Below are 6,531 nucleotides of genomic sequence, written 5' to 3'. Positions count from 1 at the left end.
GAATCACATATAGAAGTCATTAGCAGGACTCTGGAGAACTTGACTGCAGACTGAGGAGGTAATTCAGTCATTTGATTCAATCACTTCTATATGTGTTTACAAAATAAAAAGAAAATACCCAATTAAAATAAATATATATATATATATAATTGCTTATCTTATCTATGCTATAGATCTTTATCTATTACTGATAAGATCTTGACATGCATTTGACAGAAGGTGGTACCTTATACCTACTTGCAAAACCATTTCCTTTTTATGGTGGTTGTTGTCTCCAGTGCATGCATTGTCACCTTTGTTTGCACTGCAGCAGGTGAAATGGATACACAATGGTTTATGCTTCCAAACTGGACAGACCGATATCCCTGAAGTTTAACTGATGTGTTATTCTGCAATGATCAAGTGTTCCCTTGATGTTTTTGGAGCAGTTCCTGATTTTCTGTCATATATACAGTACCAGTCAAAAGTGTGGACGCATTCCTCCTGTAACATTATTGTATACTGTGTTACAGTTGTGGTAGCTCATGTATCAATAACCACTATAAGCCAAAAGCTCAGGTTTCAAACTGCTTTAACTGATTGGTTTTTTACCAGTGGATGATGTCAGTGACAGAAGAGAGCCGACACAGCTCTGGCTGTGAGGAAACCAGTGCCACCCAGCTGCTGTTCTTTTTGCAAGGGGCAGCCAATTAATAAATCAGGAGAAAGTTGGCTCAAAGGGAACTAAAACAGGTTGTTTCAGATTGGATAAACTGAGCAGTTGCATCAAGGCTCAGTATGAGATAAATAAGGATTATTATGAACTGTGAACCATGTAAAGCTACTCTAGTAGTGTCTAAGAATGAAAAGATGGAGCTGGAAATCAGCGTAGTAGCTCTGCTTTTATGACTACATATACATTATAATGATCCATATTGTACATTGTTTGTCATTTGTCAGAATCAGTGAAAGAATACATGAATTTCACAAGCTTTTTTAAAAATATATACTTATTTGTCCAGACAATCCTACAGGTTTGGTTTGCACACAGTATTGGTTTCATGCAATTTTAAATGTCTTATAGTCATCTTTACCTTTTTTCTCCCTATTGTTCAATCTGCAAATAAAAAATTGGTATTTTAAAAGCTCACAAATAGTAAGAGAGGAAAACTTCCAGACATCTACCTGAACCTGGCACTTGCTACATGTATGTACTTGGGCGTACTCACATATGTCCCCTTGAAAATATCCAGTGTCTGGGGAGTTCAGTTGTCTTGGATGCAGTCTCAGTTCAGTTGTTGATAGAGGCAGAGAGGAAGGGACCAACGCCCAACTCTGAGAAAAACGACAGCCTTGGTTTGACCTCTGGTAAGTGCAAATAATTGATCTAAAATGTTATTAAATGTGTGTGTGGTAGAGAGGCAGTTGAATGGTATCGGGTGTGTTTTTATGTTTTTAAAGCAGAATGAATGTGGTACAGTGGGGAAATCATGACTGTACAAAAAAAAACCAACTACAGTAATGTTTTGATTGTTTTAATTTGGTCGCCAGTGTTCTCATTGTGAGGAGAAAGCAAATATACAGTTGTTGTTGTCGAGCTTAAAAGTCAGTATTTGGTATGATCACCTTTATTCTTCAGCACAGCCTGAACTCTCTGAGGCAGCTTTCTTCTCATTTCTTTAAGTAGTCTTCAGGAAAAGTTCTCCAGTCTTCTTGAAGGACATTCAAAGCTCTTCTTTGGATGTTGGCTGCCTTTAGTTCTGTTCTCTGTCAAGATGATCCCACACTGCTTTAATAACGTTGAGGTCCGGGCTCTGGGGAGGCGAGTCCATGACTATTAGTTTTCCGTTGTGTGTTTTTCTATCCAGGTATGCTTTTACTGCGTTTGCATTGTGTTTGTGATCATTGTCATGCTGAAAAATGAAGCTACTGTCAAAATCTGATGATACTTTTTATCAAACTGTTTTATCAACCAACATATAAACAGTGGTTAACTTTTCACATGAGTAAAATGCTGGAGAAGAAAAGGTTTTGTGTTTTATTTTCATCACTGATTGTATTTTTGCAAGAAATGTCATTTTTATTTGTAGGTGTGCTTGTAGATCATCCACATGGCGTGCCTCGCAGCTCTGTACCTGCTGCTGATATTTCCACTGAGCAGCTCCCAGAGCACACTGCAGTCTGAACAGAAAATCAGTGCCCAAAAGGCCCCAGCAGCACCTCCTCCTCCACCACCACCACGCATACGGGACCTACTCCAAAAGGAGGAAACCCCCCAGTTAAACGCAATGAGGACATGTAAGTTTTGCTTAAACAAACATTGTTTGAGAGAGTTTTATATGGACTGAAATACATTCTGCAGACAAACAGCACAGTGAGTTAAAAATGGTAAAGGTACAGGTTGTACAGGTTTCATCAATATGTGCTATTGCCAGAAGGTTTGCTGTGTCTCACAGTCTCAAGAGCATGGAGAAGATTCCAGGAGACAGGCTGTTGCTCTGGGAGAGTTGGACAGGGCCGTATCAGCAGGACCGGTATCTGTTCCTTTGTGCAAGGAGGAACAGAATGAGCACTGCCAGAGCCCTAAAAAATGAGCTCCAGCAGCCACTGGTGTGAATGTCTCTGACCAAACAATCAGAAAGACTTCATGAGGGTGGTCTGAGGGCCCAGTGTTCTCTAGTGGGCCCTGTGCTCACTGCCTGGCACCATGGAGCCCAATTGGCCTTTACCATAAAATACCAGAATTGGCAGGTCCACCACTGTTGCTCTGTGCTTTTCACAGATGAGAGCAGGGTCAACCTGATCACATGTCACAGACATGAAAGGGTCTGGAGAAACCGTGGAGAACATGACGCTGGATGTAGCATCATTCAGCATGACTGATTTGGTGGTGGGTCATTGATGGTCTGGAGAGGCATATCCATGGATGAACGCACAGACCTTTACAAGCTAAGCAACAGCACCCTGACTGCTATTAGTTATCAGGATGAAATCCTTGGACCGATTATCAGACTCTACACTGGTGCAGTGGGTCCTGGGTTCCTCCTGTTGCACTACAATGCCCGGCCTCATGTAGTGAGAGTATGCAGGCAGTTCCTGGAAGATGAAGGAACTGATACTGTTGACTGGCCCCCACACTCTCCTGACCTAAGTCCAATAGAACACCGCTGGGACATTATGTTTCAGTCCACCTGACACCACCAGGTTGCACCTCAGACTGTCCAGGAGCTCAGTGATGCCCTAGTCCCGATCTGGGAGGAGATCCCTCTGGACACCATCCGTCATCTCATTAGGAGCATGCCCCAATGTTGTCAGGCTTGCATACAAGCATGTCCATATCATATATCCATATCTTTTTTTTTTTAAAATTAAATAAGCGCTACTAAAAAGTTAAATGTATTTTTAAAAAATTCTGTATGAATGTATGGTCCTAACATCATCATGTTAATACCTCTGATGAGGGATAACAGGAAAGCATGTCAGGCCATGCCAGACCGAGTAGAGTATTATGCGTGCAAGAATACACTGCAGTGAATCTGTGGAAGGACGATGGGAAGAAACGAAAGTAAATGCAATAACCAGTCAACACTTGTTTGTCAGCTTTATGCTGCACTTAATGCATTAATACTGCAGCATTCTAAGGGAGTATATGGAAAATTCAATGTTTTCAGTAAGAGCTTAGAGACTGCAGATTGATATCATGATCTGCTTAATGTAGAACTGAAGAGCGACTTTCAAGTTGTCTCCACTAATGTTTTGTTATGTAAAAATATTGACCGTTCTATTACAGTGTGATGCTGCTGACGCTTTAATTAAAAAAGAACAGGCTAACTAGTTTAGCCAACACAGAAGAGTTTAAGTTAACTTAATCTAACTGGAGAGGTGAGTGAAAATTAAGTCATACCCACTGAAAATATTAAAAATATCAGGTGTTTATAATCGAACAGTACATGCACAGGTGAAAACTATTTCACAGTGAAAACACTGGACTTTAAGGTAACTTATTTGGGGTTTTCCAGTACAGCTGCTTGAACCAGCAGCACTAAATGCAGAATTCCAGTCCACCTAGTTTTTAAGTTGTTTATTTCTGTTTGTACCCCTGCAGATACCCACGTAGACAAAGACAATGCCAAAGTGGGTCTGTTCATCGCTGCAGCCATGGGAACCTTTGCTCTGATGGCTGCAGTGTACTGCATCTACAACAAGTTCTACACCAAACAGCAGTACCTGCACACCCAGCTCAACAATGACCCAGGTAGCTTTTGATTGTTTCTCAGAACTGTGTTCAGTAATATTAATTTGGATTGGAAGCAGAAATGATTACTTTACATGGCAACAGGTGAAGTGAGAGACCGTCAACTAACGACACTGTTAAGAATAAAAAAAATCAACTCACAGAGTTACATAATTAAAGTAAAAATTAAAATAAAATTGGACGATTCTCTGTCATCTTTCTGTCTCACTTGTTGAGTTTCTGTTGTTGAGCCTCATTCATTACTATCATAAAGCTAAAATCTTAAAAAAACAAACAAACACTTGTATTTAAAGAGAACCTCTAAAAGTTGATCTTTCGTTCTGTCTGCAGACACAAACCCCATGGACCCTCCCCCCGTGTTCTTTCACGCCTCTGTTGGCTCCAGTGCAATGGACGTGCAGAAAGCTGGTTATGGCTCTCTCTCGGACACTCCATCCATAATTTCTGTCCCTCCCAGCCTGTCCCCTCCTCCGTCTGCCATGCCCCTGCCTGCCCTCTTCCTCTCCTCTCGCTCTCTGAGAACTATATCAGCTAAAGATCTGGAGAAGAGTTACATATGATATTAAATGCTTAGGTAGCAGTTTAAGGTTTTTGGATGGTGGATTAGGGAGAAGTCGTAGTTATTTGAATGTTTGTGTTGTTTTCTTGTGTTTTTTCTACACATAGCAGACCAGACAGTAGGAAAATAAAGAGGAAACTTAGGCACATTTTAACGATATAATATACAGCACTTTCATATCCACCTCTGTTATTGTTGCTAATCATGGCTTCCTTTACCCTCACTGCTTACCACAGCTACCCTAAATATTATCCTCAGTCACAGTCATGTATGATCTATAGTCATTTGTGCCTTTTGTTGATCAGATAAAATAAACTAGATTGCTCGTGGACCTTATCAAAGATGCACCAGCCTCTAATTAGAAAATAAAAAAGAAAAGAAAAGTATGTCTCCCTTTTTTGTTATCAAAAATTACAGTCCCCTCAATTATTTCGTGCTGCAGCACAGGTTTATCTAATGACTTCAGCAAAACACACCTAAAAGGCACCAGTGGTTGAATTAATTTCTTATTTATAAGGCTTTATATTTGATGATTAAGAACATATACAATTAGACATATATTTAGTATTTAGATGGTTACACAACTTTTGTAGTTTTACCTCTGTACACCACCACAGTGGATTTTACAGCAAACAGCCAGGATGTGATTAAAGTCTACAATTTCAGCTTCAGTTCAAGGGGTTCAATTCCAAAGTGTTACAGTTAAATTTGAGAAATTACAGCCTTTACAAATTCACCATTTTCAGAGGCTGAAAATTAACTGGACAACTGACAGACTATTGGGTAGCTAACTGTCAAGATGTCCAAAGAGATGTTGATCTAAGTGAGGGAGGCCATCACTGGGCTGAAAAAACAAACAAAATAAGCCTATCAGAGAGGAAGCAAAAACTTAAGCAGTGGTCAAATCAAAAATCTAATACAGTCTTAAAAAGAATGAATGCACTGGCCGGCTCTGCAACACCAAAGGGACTGACAGACCACAGAAGATGCCTAAAGTGTATGATGACGTCATTATTTCGCAAAATCTAAATAGGACAAGAACACTCTTGAGTCGAGAAGGTAGGTGTATCACTGTCAAAGTCTACAGTCAAGAGATGCCCCCATGAATGTAAATGCAGAGGGTTTACAATGAGGTACAAACCACTGATTGCACTCAAGAACAAGAAGGCCAGATTAGACTTTGCAAGAAAACATAAAACTGTTCTAGAAACTAATTATTTGGACAGATGAAAGTATGAAGAAGAGAAAAAGCTCATGATCTGAAGTATACCACATCATCCGTTAAACAGGTTGGAAGCAAAGTTATTGCACCGTCATGTATGGCTGCCAATGGAACAAGGCAACTCATGTTTGAGGTGACTGCTGATAGAAGCACCGGGATGAATTTTGACATGTACAGGGCTGTACTCTCTGCTCACATTCAGCCAAATGCTGCAAAACTAATCGGGCAGCACTTCACAGTGTGACTGGATAATGACCAAAAGCATACTGCAAATGCAACCCAAGAGTTTCTCAAGGCAAAGAAATGGCCATGAAACTGCTTGTCGGTCAATTGTCTAGTTACTTCTGAGAAAATGGGGGGAATGGATGGATGGATCCCTAAACAGATATTGCAATTATTAATTAAATCTGAAAGTCTCCACTTCAGTCACATCTTCACAGTGTGATTTAAAATCCACTGTGGTGGTGTACAGTGGCAAAACTACAAAAATTGCCATTGTCCAAATACTTATGGATA

This window comes from Archocentrus centrarchus, chromosome 19 (genome assembly GCF_007364275.1).
Source record: "Archocentrus centrarchus isolate MPI-CPG fArcCen1 chromosome 19, fArcCen1, whole genome shotgun sequence".
In the NCBI taxonomy this organism is placed as follows: Eukaryota; Metazoa; Chordata; class Actinopteri; order Cichliformes; family Cichlidae; genus Archocentrus; species Archocentrus centrarchus.
Note: the sequence above shows the minus strand (reverse complement) of the source record.